Below are 15,126 nucleotides of genomic sequence, written 5' to 3'. Positions count from 1 at the left end.
TTAAGCAATTTTAAGTGGCTTTTTTGACGTGGGTTCTTACTAAAACGAGGGGAAAATAACATTTTAATGCTTGCCCTGCAACAAAAAGGCCCTTAATGGCGTAGTTTCCATCACGGTTTAAAGCTGAGACTTTGCACAGAGCTGGGATTAATGAAACAGCAATATTGTTCTCCGCTCCCGAAACGGCACAGATTAAAGCAGCCCAGCGAAGAAAAGCCGAGGTGTTTGGCTGTTATCCTGGTTCTTAGCAACACGAGGAGACCAGACCTTCCCTCCGTGAGGAGAACGGAGGTTAAACCCCAGCGCCCCGGGGCTCCCGGCAGCGGTGGGCGGCAGCCGGGGGTGCCTGTGCCCCCTCCACGGATGGCCAGCGCTGCCACGCGTCACCCCTCGGCATAGACAAATGCATCGTTAGCTCCCCTGCTTCGCTCTTTTTAGACGCGTAAAAGCAGAAATCTTCAGGAAGAATTAATTAAAAAATCAGGGTGCCCTGATGCGATTGGGGTGGGCACCTGCCTGCGGACTCAGCGGTTTGACCTGGGGGGGTCGTGGGGGGAACGCGAGCCGCAAACCCCATCCTCTTTGTGTGAGAACCCCCCGGGGGAGGATTCAGCCCTTAAAATATGTTATCTTAATCCTGAGCAAACTCAGGAGCAGGAAAGGTCAGCGCCCGCCTTCCTGGCCTGGCGGGGATGAAACGCTGCTCCACGCCTGAGCCTCCGGCTTCTGACGGGGCTCAAGTTACAGAGCAGAAGAAAGCCGATACGCGTCCTCCAGGTGTATCGGCCTTGATCCTATCTGGCATCTTTCACCCCCAAATTATACCCTAAATCCTCAGTGAACAAAGTCAGCCAGAACGGCTCTGGAAGGCTCAGCAGACCTGGGCGGGGGGGCTTCCTGCTGGATTTTTATCCCTCTGTCTCCTTTCTCGTTTGTTGATGTGTTCGTTGCCCAATTCTGGTCACTATTTGCCAGGCTGCTTTTGGAGTCTAAGGCTGGGGATGGTCTGTCCCGGTCATCTCTCAGCCAGCGAGAGGTTTAACACTGCCCTCAGTAGGTTTCAGAGTAATCGCTCTGTTGTGGTTCCTGGAGTCTGCGCTCACAAAGAGCCCAGTGAATCGGTGGCGTTAGGGACAGCCCGTGCCCAAACCCAGCCCGGTGGGTCACAGCCGGACCCGTACCGCATCCCGAGCACCCTCCCCATCCCCCTGCCCTCCCTTTCCCTTTGAGCCGCTGCTGCCTGGGCTGCAGGCACAGCTTGAGCAGGCTTGCCCGAGCAAGCCCGGCTCTACGGCGGCTGTAGGCGAACGCTCCCCCTCTGACTGCGTGTTCGGGATTTGCCTCTCCAGCACCGGCGCGATGAGCTGCGGGCTGGGGGCTGCGGCCGCGCCGGCGCAGGCGCTCTTGCCTCTTTGCAGAGAAACCTCTGGTTTCGTTACCGCGCTCTCCTAACGCTCTGCCGTCAGGGCCCCGACTTTGGTTAACAACCTGTGTCGAAAAGTAGTGACCGCGGGGAGGTGTGTGGCGTCTGACGCAAGGATGCCCGTTGGCTTTGATTTTTTTTTTTTTTTAGTGCCTCCCACGGCGTTATGCAGGGATGGCAAAGCCGGTTGTCAGGGCCCCCGGGCACCCTTCGCACCCGCAGGCTCCGGTGAAGATGCTCGGCAGCTCTATCCCGCAGAGGCCGTTGTGGGAAGGAGCAGCCGTGGGCTTTGCTCCCCCGGGTGCGGGGCGGCTGGCGATGGCCCCGGGAGGGCAACGCGGGTCTGGGCCCGGTGGGAGGGTTTGTGCTGCTGCCGGGTGCCAGCGCTGGGGTCCACGTACAAATATAGCAAGTTATGCGCTGGCCGGACCCACGCTGTGTCAGTGGGAAATTCCAGTGATCCGCTGCGGCTGGGCAGGGGAGGGCAGGAGGCGTTAATGGCAGGGGTCTGTAATCAGCACCTGTAATTAGCCCCTGCTCCAGCTGGCCTCAAAGGCTTGGCCGTAAAACGCACCGTCCCATGCTGCCGTTCCTCTCTCCCACCCCTCCGTGGCACGCCAGCTCGACCCCTTTCGGCTGCGGCGATGCCAGCCGGGACCTGCCCGCCCGGCGGGGGTAAACTGGGCCCCGGCCGAAGCGGGGAGGTTATTTATTGATGAAATCGCTGTGCAGAACACGAGGGGCTGGTCAGGGCTGGGGGCGAGGGTGCGTGGAGGATGGAGCGTGGGGGTTCAGAGCTGTACGTCGATCCGGTCGGTCCTGGCCAGCAGGGCTGGAGGTCAGGAGATGCCAAACTTGCCCGTGGCTTGTGGTCATCCCAGGGGAAAGGAGAACAGCCCCCGGATGGTCGTCAGCCCCCAGCTCCTCCCGGTCTTTACACCTCCACGCTCCCCTCTGCTTGACGCTCGCTTGCAGTAACGCCAAACTGCTGATGACATTAAACAAATTAATATTGGGTTTAAATAGCCTGCCGGGAGGCTGGGAACAGGCGGCGCGGGCCCAGCTGTCAATCCCAGATTAGCGAGTGCCTGGGCTAAACTTACTGCTGCTGCTAACGACCCCGAAAGCGATACCCTGCGCGGGGGGCATGCGTGCCCGGCGCATCCGCCCTGCTCGGGGCTTCGCTGGTGCTGCCCCGCTGCCAGCCCACCCCGGGCGGGTGCTGCGAGAAGGACCCGCGGGACGCCCTGGCCGGCAGCGGCGTGCAGGGGGGCCGTGATGGCTTTGGGGGCTTTTCAGAGCACCAAAATGCTGGAATTTACCCTGAAAGTGCCTGGTCTGGCTGCAGCGCCTGGGAAGGGAGTTTGGCATCTTGTGGTTTACCTCTTTGGTTTTGCTCTGCTCGTGGCTGAAGGAGAGGGGCTCCTGCCCCGCTCTTCACACTGTTTGACTTGAGGGCGGTATTTAAATCCCTCGCCGTTTTCATCTCCCTTTCAGGGGGGAAACGATTGTTTCCTCTCTTCACAAGCAGGTTTTTCATCATTTCCCTCTTTAAAAGGCACCATGCAATCGAGTCGTGAACCTCCCCTCCCGAGAAGCTCTGGAGGCCAAAAATTCAGCAGAGAGCAGGCGCTGCCATCGGGGAGCCCAACTGCCGCAGCCTTTGCTAACGAGAACGACGGGGAGGGCAGCGAACCCTGGGCGCGGGGGCTTCTGCAAAACCCCAATGGTGGGCGGCCGGGGCGAGCCCCCAGCCGGGGCAGGCTGCCCGCGTCCACCCGCGAGGCGATGCCGCGGCCAGATCGCACCCTGTGCCTGTGGGCGCCCGCAGCCCCGCTGCCCCGTCCCCGCGCCGCCCGCGCAGGTTGTCTGGCGCCCGACGGATGCTCGGGGGGTGGCTGGGAGGTTCGGACCTCTCTCGTGGGGACGGTGGGGTGAGTTCACGCCGCCGCTCTTGGGCAAGGGCCAGCATCTCGGTTGTGAACCCCGAAAGCCGAGGGACGCGCTGGTGACTGGCGGGGGGCCGCAGGCCGGTGTGCGCGGGACGTGCTCGGCTCCCGGGCGAACGCGGCTCAGGGGGTGTTCGGCTCGGCCCGCGTCCCGCCAGCGCGTGCGTGCGACCCTGCCCGCGGGGGGATTTTGGGGAGCCCTCCCTTTGTCGGGGGGCGTCCCCCTCCCCGAGCAAACCCCGCCGTGCAGGCGGGGGCACCTCGGCAGGTGCCTGCCCGACCACGGCCCCCCCAAAACGCCTCCCTTAGAGGGGGGGTCCCGGGGTGCGGACCAGGCCGGCCGCGGCTTCCCTGCTCCTCCTCCTCCTCCTCCTCCTCCTCCTCCTCCTCCTCCTCCTCCTCGCTTGAAGTTTCTTTGCCGCGGCGGCCGCTCGGCGCCGGGCTGGGAGGGACCCGCGCCCCCCGCCCCGGGTGCGCCCCCCTCCGCGCTGCGCCTTGGGCCGAGGCGGGGGCGGCCACGCGTGGGCGCGGGGCTCGCGGCTGCGAATTGGGGTGCGCGGGGCCCCGCCCCGCCCCCCCCGCGCCCGGGCCAGCGGCAGCCGCCGGCAGCGCCCAGGCGAGGCAGCCGCATCCAAAATGCTCCTAGGTGGGTAAACCGCAACCTCCCTGCCCTCCCCCGGCGCTGCGGGGAGCCCGCCGCGGCTTGCGGGGCTGCCCGGGCTGGGCAGCGGCAGCCCCCGCTGCGGGGACCCCGGCGGGGCGGCGGTGGGGAGGGAAGGGGCCGGCGGGCGAGGACCGGGGCCGGCGGGCGAGGACCGGGGCCGGCCGTCCCAGGGATGCTCCCGCCTGCGCGGAGCCACTCCGAGCGTTCCCGCAGGCGGCCGGCTTTTGCCGAGTTACTTCAGCTTGAGAAAATGGAAATAAATCAAGGTACGAGGTGTTCTTTAAAGGGAAAGCAATAGATCTGATTGTTTCTTATTTTCTGGTAGCTCTGCTAAGGTTACGGGGAGGGGGTGTCTTTTCTCCGCGTTGCAATTTTGACCGCAGATTTAATAGTGAAAAATCGGGGCGGGTTGTGTGCTGCCAGGCAGGAGCTCCGGAGACGCGCGGTGCTTGCGGAGTCCGGGCTCGGGAGCGAGGGGCTGGTAGCAGACTCGGCATCGCACACAAATATCGATTCACCTGTGGGGTTCCCACCCTGCTCCCATCGGGGCTTCGGCACGCTAAATTACCCTCGTGCGATTTTCTTCTTTCTAGGCAAATCAGGTCGTTGCTGTTCCCTGTCGCCATCCTGCCTGAAAACCCATTTAAAGAGCCGTTCTTTTTATTTGCATCAACTAAGCCGTGCACCGTACACCCACAAAATGGTCCCTCCCAGCCCAGGCACACGGGCAGCCTCTTTCTTCGGCTCCCAGCCTGCTAATCCTAATTACTTACGGGATTCAAACTGAGTTTGGCTCACTGCATCTTATTGATTTTTCCCAGGGCTGCAAAAAGAGGAAGAAAAAGGGCGCGCGCTGACACGGCTTTATTTTGCCCTTGCTCTTCGTTTGGGGGTCAGCTCCGACTTGCGTTTCTGCTCCAGCCGTGGTGCAGATGTTTGATGCTTTTTGTGTGCGCTGAGGCGGGGGGACGGAGACCGGCAGGGCAGAGCTGGCGGCGGGCGCCGGTGCTTTGCTCTTGGCTTCGGCCGTCTCGGGCTCGCGGAGCGGAGCTGCGGCAGCAAACGGAGCGTAACGCTGCTCTCGGACCCGTTCCACGCGCGGACTCGGGGCTGGTGATTTCGGTGCTTTTGTTATTGTTGGCATTAACTTTCCGGCAGGCTGCTGGGGAAGGGGCATCGCCCCCGGCCGCGTGCGCCGGGCAGCGCCGGGGGTCTGGCGGGTCCCTGCGGGCAGCGGTGCTGGGTCTCTCCGTGTGTGTCCACGCGTGCGTACGTGTCCACACGCTTCCCTGCGCTCCTCTTCCCGCGGCATGGCAGGCGCGTGCTTGTTGGTGCCTGTGGCTGTAGGAGAGCAGCCAGGCCGGGGAGCCGCGGCCGCTGCTGAGCTGGCGCGTCTGCCAGGGCTCCTCCGAGGTGCTCGCCTTGCTGGAACCGCAGCCTGGCCCATCAGCGGTCTCCTGGGGATCACCTTAATTTTTCTAATAGTTTGAAACACAATCTCTTTTCTGTGAGCTGTTTTTCCCTGTATCTCTGGAACACGTAACACTACTCGGGATATTTATCCGGAATACTTGTCGGGCAAAGCAGATTTAAAAAACAAACAAACCAACAAACTAAAAAACCTCCCTCCCAAAGCTTGCGTTTAGCCTTGCGGTCTCAAATACGTAGGAAATGTTGTAAAGCTGCTAAAGCTTCGATTTTGAACCCGTGCTGCTGGGGGCTCGCTGGCAATCTCCGTGACAGGGCCGGAGCAGAGGCGGGATCCTGGCGCTCTGGGTAGAGAAGCGCGGTGGCTGCAAGGTGCTCGTGCGGCGGGCGTTAAATGCCCTCTCCCCGCCATGTTTTAAACACCTCTTCTAAAAGAAGCGGGAACTCGGCATCACCCGGCTTCGCTCCGTGCCGCAGCGCGAGGCCACGGCGGGCAGCGCGGGGCAGGACCGCGCGTGGGTCCCGCCGCTGCTGCGCGTTTGCCGCGGGCCATCGGCAGCTCACAAGGCTCCAGGCTCCCTGACCTCTCCGTCGTGGTCGGGGTTAACGCAGAGGGGAGCCGAGCTGCGCACCTTTCTGCCCCCGCGCAAACCCCAGGTTTGGCTGTGGGGCTCCCCGTCCGATGGCAGGACGGAGCTTTCCCCGAGGTTGCTTTGGGTGAATTTCCCTGTAAACGCGGTTGTTCTTATTGCCAGGGGCTTGCTCGGAGAAACGTCCCGGGGAGAACATCTGTCCCCCGCTTTCAACCACGAGCAGCCCCGGGGGGGCAGCGGGGGCTCTGAGCTCCTCCGACAGCCTCAGCCTCCCCTTCAGAGTATTTTTAGACCAAACTGTCATCCAATCTTGACCTCCAAGTATGATGTGGGCTAGAAAATATCACGGCGTTTCCCGCATCAAGCCGAGGGTATAATTCACATGTTTTTTTAGACCGTTTTTAATTCTGCCTCACCTTGCTGGAGCAATGGGTTGCTAACAGGTATTTTGAGCAAACGGGAACTTTTTTGCCGTTTCTGGAGCGACGGTGCTCCCAGCAGGCTGCTGGCGGCCGCGCTGCCGGCACCAGCGCTTTGATGGTCCGGTCCAAGCACGCGCCTGATGTCCCGAAGCTGGTAATGACTGCAGGGGCTGGGGATTTAACAGCTCGCTTTTTTTTCCCTTTTCTGAGCGGGCTGTTAGAAGGAGTAGGCTGGCTGTTCCCACTCTTCTCCGAAGTGATTATCTTAGCACGGCCTGGGTAGGAGTGGCGGAAATTACAACGAAATACTAGCGGTAGGAAATAAAAATCTAATTAAAAAATAATGACAGATGCGTGTCTGCTTCCAAACCCCGGGTATGAGCAGCCGGGCCCCGGGGCAGCGGGGGGTATGCACTTCTGCAGCTGTCAGCGCAAACGGGGCGGGCGCTGCGCGCGGCGCTCCCGGGAAGGACCGGTGGGAGCAGAAAGCCGGCGGAGGCAGGCAAAGGGCTTCGACCTTTGTAAAACTCAGAGCAGGGAATATGTAAATGGATCGGGGTTTGAAAGCTCTCTCAGCCCCGAGACTTGCACCCCCAAAGTCCGAGTCGGACCCCCCGGGAGTGGGGTGATTCCCCGTTCGCCCCCTCGAGCAAAGCCGGGAGGGACTGGCTGAAGCCCCCGTGGTTTCGCTGCCAGGGGGGCATCGGGGACAGCGGTGACGCCGTCACGCGCGGTGGTTTGGGTGGTTTTGGCCTCACTGGGGTCATTGGCGTGCGTCGCTCTGGCACGTCTGGGCTGGCCGTGCTGAGAGGGGACTGCCGCCGGCCCCTGGCTCTGCCACCGACCTGCCAGGTGGCCCCGGCCACGTCACTTGTCCTCTGCGAGCCCGCTTGTGTCCTCACGGCTCGGCTCTGCTCTCCGGGGGCTCGGTGCCCCGGGACGGGCCAGCCCAGCCCGGCTGTGCGAGGGAGGCACCTGCCTTCAGGTGCTTCAATAATAGAAATCATTAATTTTCACTGCTAATGGAGGAAACGCTGTGCTGTGAAAAATGTGCGTTGGCTTAGAGGCAATTGAAAAGGCTGGTAGAGATGGGAGCGCCTTAATTTGTTCCAAATTGGTTATTTCACTGGAACGGTGAGAAAGCATCAATTTGAATATCTTTTTTCCCTTTTCATTTCTGTCAGTCGTTCCCTGGCTGTAATGAATTGGACTCGGCTGTAATTTTTATGATTTAAACGATGCCCAGAATAAAGGCTGAACTAACCTGGGGCTCCGTTCTCCCGCCCCGAGCGCTCCGTGTTTCGGAAGGACCCTGACCTCTCCGCTCCCCCCCCCAGAGGAGGCGGCGATGGTGGGGAGGGGCGGGCAGGGTTTTGGGGAGCGGAGCCTGGCTCGGTGTTTAATGCTTGCTGCCGCCCTGGGTCAGGATTAGCCCGGCTCCTTCCCGAGCTCCTCGGTACCTGTCGCGGAGATCAGCGAGGTCTCGGCCAGGCTGCACCAGCCCCGGCAGTGATGCCAGCCCCGGCAGTGATGCCGGCCGCGGCGCGGGGGACGCGGGGCTGGTCGGGGGCTATGCAAGGAGAGCCATCGCTAAACGCTCATTTTTGGATAATTAGCTGACAGACAGGGAGAGCTGGGAGTTAAAGTCCCAGGGGATGTGGGCTCGCTTGTGGAAATGGGGAGGAAAAGAGGCTTGATAGAGCAAGACCTGCGTCCAGCTTTGCTCTTCAGGAATCGTTCATCGTACCGCTCCCCGCAGCCGAGCTGCCTTGCGAGGACCAGGCGCATCGACCGGGAGGGAGCCCGGGGTGGGAGGTTATCTCTGCTTCTGCTCTTGCTCCTCCGCTAAAAGGCTTTGCCCTTCTCGGCTGCTGCATCGTGGGGAGTAAACTGGCCCCGTCTCTGATCGGAGGAGCGTTAGCCCGGAGCCAGGGTCGCTGCTGGGGGAGAAATGAGCACTCCCAGCCCAGACAAATAACCTGGTTTGTGGCCGTGCCCGGGAGTTTGCAGGGATGTCATCCGAGTTTATTTCAAGGCTCGCTCCCTGCCAGCTCAAGTCACGCAGCAAAAGGTGGTGACGAGGCTGCGCAGGGGAAGGAGGCGCGAGGCAGCGTCCCGCAAGGCGGTCGCGGCTGGGGGGCAGGGGGTCCCCGTGTCAGGCGCTCGGGGCCTTGCTTCTCCAGCAGCACCCCGCAATCCCCCCCGTGACCCACTGCCCACCCCGGCCCCTCCGCAAGGACCTGAGCTGCCCCAGCCAGAGCCCCCGTGCCTGCGGCGGTGCTGGAAGGGCCCCCGGCAGACGAGGTACAACCCCCCAGCACCCTGGAGGTGTGCAAGAGAGCGGGGACACAGTAGGGAAATATCGGGGTCCCCCAGCATGTGCCCCATCCCCTTCCCCGAGCTGGGGCGCTCGCTCCTCCCCGTGACCCTCCGGTCTTTTTGCAGCGATGCTGCGAAACAGCAGATCCCGCAGGAGGAGCCAGCCCTGCCAGATTTGCCTGTCCAGGCAACAGCCCCGGGGGGTTGCAGAAGTATTTTTAATTTGTCTGAGCTGACACGGTGTTGAGTGCTGTCTCCCTCGCAGAGGGACGGCTCTCTCCTACACAAGACGGCGGCTCCTCGCAGCCTGCCTTCCTCTGCCATGCACAGCAGAGATTAAATTGAACTGTCACCACCTTCGGGTGCGAGGGATGCTGCGGCGGCGGCGGGCAAAGCCCGGTGGTGGGGCTGGGGCAGCTCCCGTGCGTCCTCCCACGCGTGCCCCCGCCGCTCGCAGCCCCCGGCCCGCTTTGGGACCTGGCGCAGATGGGGCTTTGGGCACGGAGGGGGAGCGGGGACCTGCAGGGCAGCGTGCGCCGTCCCTCTCCCCAAAATCCTTCCTGCGCGGTGTCAGCACCGCAGCCCTCCTCGGGCGGCGTGCCGGGGCTTCCCACCCCGTCCCTGCACGATGGACGGGGCGGAGGGCGGCTGGCGGAGCCGGCACCGCAGGGCGGGCAGGAGAGCCGGTGGGCTGCGAGGGGCTCTCCTGGGTTAGCGGCTTCGGGAGCACCGGCAACTCCGCTGCCCTGCTGGAAAAGCGTGAGTCATTCCCCGGAGACTGAGAGACTGGCTTAAAGCAGAGGAGGAAAACAAAATCTCATAGATATGTTTGGACTCAGGGATTTAGTATCTTTTGGGGTAACATAGCTGGGCTTTCGGTCTCTTGTGTTCAGCTTCTTATAGATGCGATGAAAAACCCTTGGGGAAACCCAGCCCCCGGACGTGGGGCCGAAGGGCTGGCAGGGGGTGCCAGGGTCTGGCCCCTCGGCATCCCCGGCGGGAGCTGTGTGTCTCGGCTCTGGTTCGGCCGCCGAAGGCGCGGGGCTCAAATGGAAACTGTGGCTCATCGGGCAGCGGCCGCCCTCGTGCCATGCCGATGATAAATGTGCTCGTGCAGGCAGGGCACCTGCCCGCCGAGCTCTCTAGGCATGTCACGGGGAGAAAAATAGCGATGATCGCATCAAGCCAAGGCTGCTGCTGCTGCTGTATAGGAGTAAATAGAAATATTTCCCTTTCGGTTCCTTTAGGAAGGATGTCTGATGTCCTGCAGGGATGCAAGGGCAGGGGTGCTCGCGAGGGTCAGGGACATCCTGGAAACTGCCCAGAATGCACGTTGAAGGTGGAGGCTTCCGACAGGAGTGTGAATTTATGGAGAAAAGGGGGGGGGCGGAAAAAGGGCAATTAAAAGACTGTTTCACATGAGGTGTTTCAGCTGTTCCCTGTAGCCTCCCCGCTGCAGGACCCCAGGCAGAGGGACGCAGGGCAGAAGAGCCCAGCAGGCTCAGCCGTGCTGCCCCGGCACGAAGCAGGCAGAGCCCCCCCCTTACCCCAGAGCCCACGGGACTCGCCCGGCACCCCCTCCTTTCCCAGCCCTCTCCCCGGGCTCGGTGTGCCTCAGCAGGCACCCGGGGTCTCTACCCAGCCGCTCGGCCCCTGGCAGGGGCCTGCGTGTCTGTCCCCATCCCTGCCTTGCTCCCACGGGGCCACCGTGGTTTGGCGTTAATGCGGACGAGGATGCTCACCGGGTGCTGAGCTGGGCGGCTGACGGGGCTGGTGCTGCTCCTGGCGGGATACCGACCCCTCCGGAGCCGGGGGCCCTTTGCAAAGCAAAAGGGCAAAATGATTACGGTCCCCCAGCCTGGGCGGGCAGCTTTCATCTTCCCCAGCTGATGCCCGTCTCCCTGCCCGGGGCAGGGGCTCCTCGCCCTGTGCCGGGGGCCCTGCAGCAGCGCCTTGCCCCCCAGCGAAGTGCCCCGTGGAGCCGCCGACCTGCCCCGTCTCCCCGGTGTTCTGGCTGCGCTCGGAGAGGAGCCCGGGCCCTGCTGCGACGCCGCGTGCTGCTGCCGTTGGTTTGCCCAGCGGGATTTTGGTGTCCCGCCTGGTCCCCGTTGCTTCTTTTCTTGAGCGGTTTTGTTTCCCCGCTGCAGATTTTTCCTGCCTGGTTCCCTTTGGCTCATGAGAATTATAAGTAACTGTGTGTGTATCTGGTGCTGGTGAAAGCGGAGGGGAGGATGGGCAGTGAGTGCTTTTGCCAAATCCGCCTGTTTTCCAGGACTTCGGCGGATCCCCTGGTCCTGCCGGTGGATCCCGGTGCAGGGGCTCGGTGGGGGCCAAGCGCTGCCGGGGCCATGGGAAACGGGCTCTGCCCCAGCCCGCGGGGCCACGGTCGCTCCCTGCCCCGGGACCGCTGACCTTTGCCGTCCTGCTCCGGATGCTGCGAACCAGGGGACGCAGCAGCCTCCTGCCTGAAAACTCATTAAAAAGGCTAAGTCCTCTTTTCTCACTTGCATTAGCACAAGAATAAATAGTGCATATTTTCACCCCTGGGAGCCCCATCTCTGGTTTCACCCAGCTCCTGTTAGCATTAACCCTGGGCTGAGGTGGCCGGGCAGGAATGTCCCGAGCGCAGGAAGAGCCTCTTGCCCCGGGACATGTCGGGGAGCCTAAAGAGAGGAATTCACTCGGGGGGCCGCGGTCCCCTCCCTGGAGCCAGCTGGAGCCAGGTACGATGCAGCCCCTAATCCAGCACGTACCCGTACCGTGGGGCCTGACTGCACTGGGGCAGGTGGAGTCGGGGCCGAGAGCATCCTCCAGCGCCCAGGCACCGTGTCCGTGCTGGGGGACTGGGGAGCGGGGAGGGGTGTTCCCATCAGAGGCTCCCACGGGACATCGCTGCTCTTTGGGATTTCAGTGTCCTTAGGAGCCTTGTTTGGGGGAAAGCAAAGGTGGCATAAAAAAAAAAAAATCATATTTTTGGAAGAAGTTGAAGGGCTCTAAATTTCACCTGCATTTAGTGCTAAAAGAAGGGGTTTTTGGGGTGAGTGGAGCCCCCATGCTCGTTAGGGAGCCCCAGCACGAGGGGGTGGGTGCCAGTGCCAGTCCCAGTGCCAGTCCTGCAGCTACGGACCAGGAGCGCAGTTAAATGGGGCTTGAGCGGGAGCTCAGTCCGAGTCCCGCTGCAGCGCTCGCCAAGGGGCTCGGATCTGGGTTTTGCAAAAGGTCAGCGCCTGCGGGCAGGGCTGGAGAGCTGCTCTGCCCACAGCTGCCCGCTCGCCAGGCGCTTGGGTCCTGGCTCTGCCCAAACCTGGGGACACCCGTCCTGGCTGCATGCAAATGCTTTTGCAGCTCGTCCTGCTGCACGGGCTCAGCCCTTGGCCAAGGGACCCAGGGTGAGGGTCCCCAGGGGGCCGTGAGCCGGGCACCCGGCGCCCGTTGCCTTTGCCCTCCCGGCCTCTTGAGGAAGGTGTCCCGGCAGGGGAGCATGCAGCCTGCACGCGGCTCAGCTCCACGTGCTCCCCTTCCCCAGGGGCCAGAGCCCATCGCCCAGCCACCGTGTCCGCCATCCCCACCGTCCCCGTGGCCAGGCCACGGCCACCGCCATGCGGCCTTCCCCGTTCCTGGCCACCACTAGTGGCCACTGCCGCCGTTGGCTGCCGGGAGCATCCGCGGAGCCAGACAGTCCTCGCAGCAAGATGGCTGCTCCCATGCTCCCGTGAGCGCGGGGCGGCAGCCGCAGGCTTTGTTCCCGCAGCCGCCGCGCTCGGGGCCGCGGCAGCACCGGTGGGGCGCCCGCCCCCATGCACTGAGCGGGGCTGCCGGGGTGGGGGGTGCGCTGCTTCTCCCTGCCTCCCGGCGAGCTTTTTTATTTTTATTTTTTTTGTGGCTTTGCGTTATTTGACTGGGTTTGGTTTTTTAATTAGTTTTTTTTTTTCCTATTTAAAAACCAAAATCTGGGAAGTTTGCAAGCCCCCTCACCCCAAAGCTTATGGCAGCCTTTAAATGGTACGTATGTAGGGGAGGGTGGGCGTGCGGGTCGGGCACGCAGGGCTGGGTGCTGGGGGTCGCATGCTGCTCTGCTCACCCTCACCCGGGCGGGCGTTAGGTGACCGGCAGCCGGGGCTGATGCACCAAGGGTCAAAGCAGCGGCTCGTCCTCTTGCAAGTCGATCCTGCCCAAACTTCCCCACAGAGAGTGCTCCTGCCCCGGCTGGGGGAGCAGCCGCTGGCGGGGGTACGGCAGTGTCGCCCCCGCTCCCGAGCCGCCGCCTCCTGCACGCTGCTGGGTCCCCGAGGAAACGCAGCGCTGCTTCTTCCCGCGGCCGGCAGCGGCCGGGGAGCGATGTGCGCAGCAAAGGGTGCCCAGGGCTGGTGCTGGTGCACGGCAGGCGCTGTGGGAAGTGCAGGACACAGCGCCGTGGTGCTCTGCTCCATCCCGAGCTCTCCCAGCCCCGTGCGCCCCAGACACTAATTGCTGCTTTTTTCTTTTTTTCTTTCCAAGGTAGTGGTTTTTGCTGGAGCGAGTGCTGGGGACTGTGTGTAGGTGGGGACGGGTTTGGGAGCAAACGGGGTCACTGAGAGGGAGGGAACGGAGGAGACTGCCCCCCAGGGCCATGCACCGTCTTGGTTGCAGCTGGGGTGCGCCGAGCCCGGTGCCTGCCCGGCACGGGGATCAGGGCGGTGGGTCCGGGGCAGGCTGGGCACGTGAACCATGAGCGAGGCTGTCGAAGACGGCAGAGCTGTCCCTGCTGCGTGAGCATCTCCTCCTGCTTCAGGGGCAAGCCCCGAGCCTCGCCGGGGCACGGCAGGGACACCGGCGCAATCCCAACCCTGGCAGAGCCTGCGTCCCTGGGGAACATCTGACGGGTGCTGGCAACTGCAGAGGAAACAAGACTGCAAGACGGCCCTGGGCTTTGACTCTCATATGGCAAGTCCGTTGCAGCTTCCTAATTAACGTGCTTCTGAGGAGACGCTGCTCTGGCCGGCGTCAGAGGCTGCGGTGCGGCTCGTGGACCGGCCCGAGGAAGCGGCTGCAGCTTTGTCGGGACTCCCCGGCTGTGGGAGTCGTTCCCTGGGTGCTCTCGGCTGCACCGTGCTGAGGTGTGGGACCAGGCGGGAGACCTGGCTCTGGGAAGCAAACCAAACGGCGTTAAATAGCCCAAGAGCAGGATGCAGAGTGGATAGGCGCGCTGTGTCCTGGGGTTTCTCTCTGCTTCCTTGGAAGCATTTGATGCTGACTGAGCTGAGTTTTGGGCTAGCAAAGCCCCACTCTGACCTGGGCTGGCTGCTCGGGTCCTTCTGTCCCTGTCCCCCTGCCCTCGCAGGGCTGGCTCGCGGCTCCCAGTTTGCTGGAAGAGCACAGGGTGAGAGCTCCCAGGGCTGGAAGCAGAAGGGTAACGCTCTGAAGATGCACACGTGCCTGCTGAACTGGGACGGGGCTGCTCAGGGAGCTGGGGCCGTGACGCACCTGGATGGCAGCAATGGGAAATATGGGCTCCGAGGGTCCGCACTGCGCCGGCCCCCCAGCACCCGCCTCTGCAGGGCGAGGTGCGTGGTGCCTGGCCGGCGCACGGGCTGTGGCTGGGCTCGGAGATGCCGGTGCTGCCTGCTCCTCTGCCAGCTCCTGCCCGGGGGCTGGCGTGTTTTCGCTCTAGACAGAGAGGGGGTTTCTTGGCCTCCGATGCCTTTTTACCAGGTTACTCTGGTTTCCATGATGGAAGAGCAAAGCGGGAGCAATTCTCCCGTGCGGTGTGGCAGGAGGCTTTGGTACGCCCACCCTCTGTCGGGAGGAGTTTGATGGGGAGGAGGAGGAGAGGGTCCCTGGAGAGCCAGGCGCAGCCAGAAGAAACTCCCGGAGCCGAGAGAAGACGGATGGCTCGGGGCTGGACCTGCGGGGATCAGCAAGGCAGCGCGTGAGGATGGGCGGCTGCTCCTGGGCACCCTGGGGAAAGCGCGGGGGCTGAGGACGGTCACCCCTTCCCCTCCCGCTGTCAGTAAAGGACGTTCCTCAGCCCTTTGGAGGGTGGCCGGGCGAAGGGCTCCACCGCCACCCAGCCAGCATGGCTCAGGGCACCCCGAGGGGAACCCCTGCTCCGCGGGAGCGGGTGTTTGCAGCTCTGGGAGTCAGGGTGTTGCTCTGACGCCTAAATTGCGAGGCTTCCCACGTCTTCCTGAGCGCTGTGGTAACGGCTCTGGTGCTCGGGGGTTTGTTCTTCAGAAAAAGCCCGAGTTCCTCGTGGGTGTCTCAGCAAGTCACGCTGGCAGCATTCCCTGGCTTGCGCTGCTGCTGAATGTCCATTTTCTTTCCTTTTCCCTCTCCATTTCGGCTCCCT

At 62.9% G+C, this 15,126-nt stretch overlaps 1 protein-coding gene across 1 annotated transcript in view; it reads left to right on the top strand.

Annotated features, from left to right (window-relative positions):
- Positions 1 to 15,126, top strand: part of ZNF385C (zinc finger protein 385C) — a gene marked incomplete at its 3' end in the record, with an annotated part of 78,615 nt that overhangs the window by 40,532 nt on the left and 22,957 nt on the right. The gene's annotated exons all lie outside the window — the stretch shown is intronic.

Source organism: Platalea leucorodia (assembly GCF_965183815.1).
Source record: "Platalea leucorodia genome assembly, chromosome: 22".
NCBI classification, from domain to species: Eukaryota; Metazoa; Chordata; class Aves; order Pelecaniformes; family Threskiornithidae; genus Platalea; species Platalea leucorodia.
The sequence above is the reverse complement of the archived record's forward strand: the minus strand, read 5'-3'. Positions and strand labels throughout refer to the sequence as shown.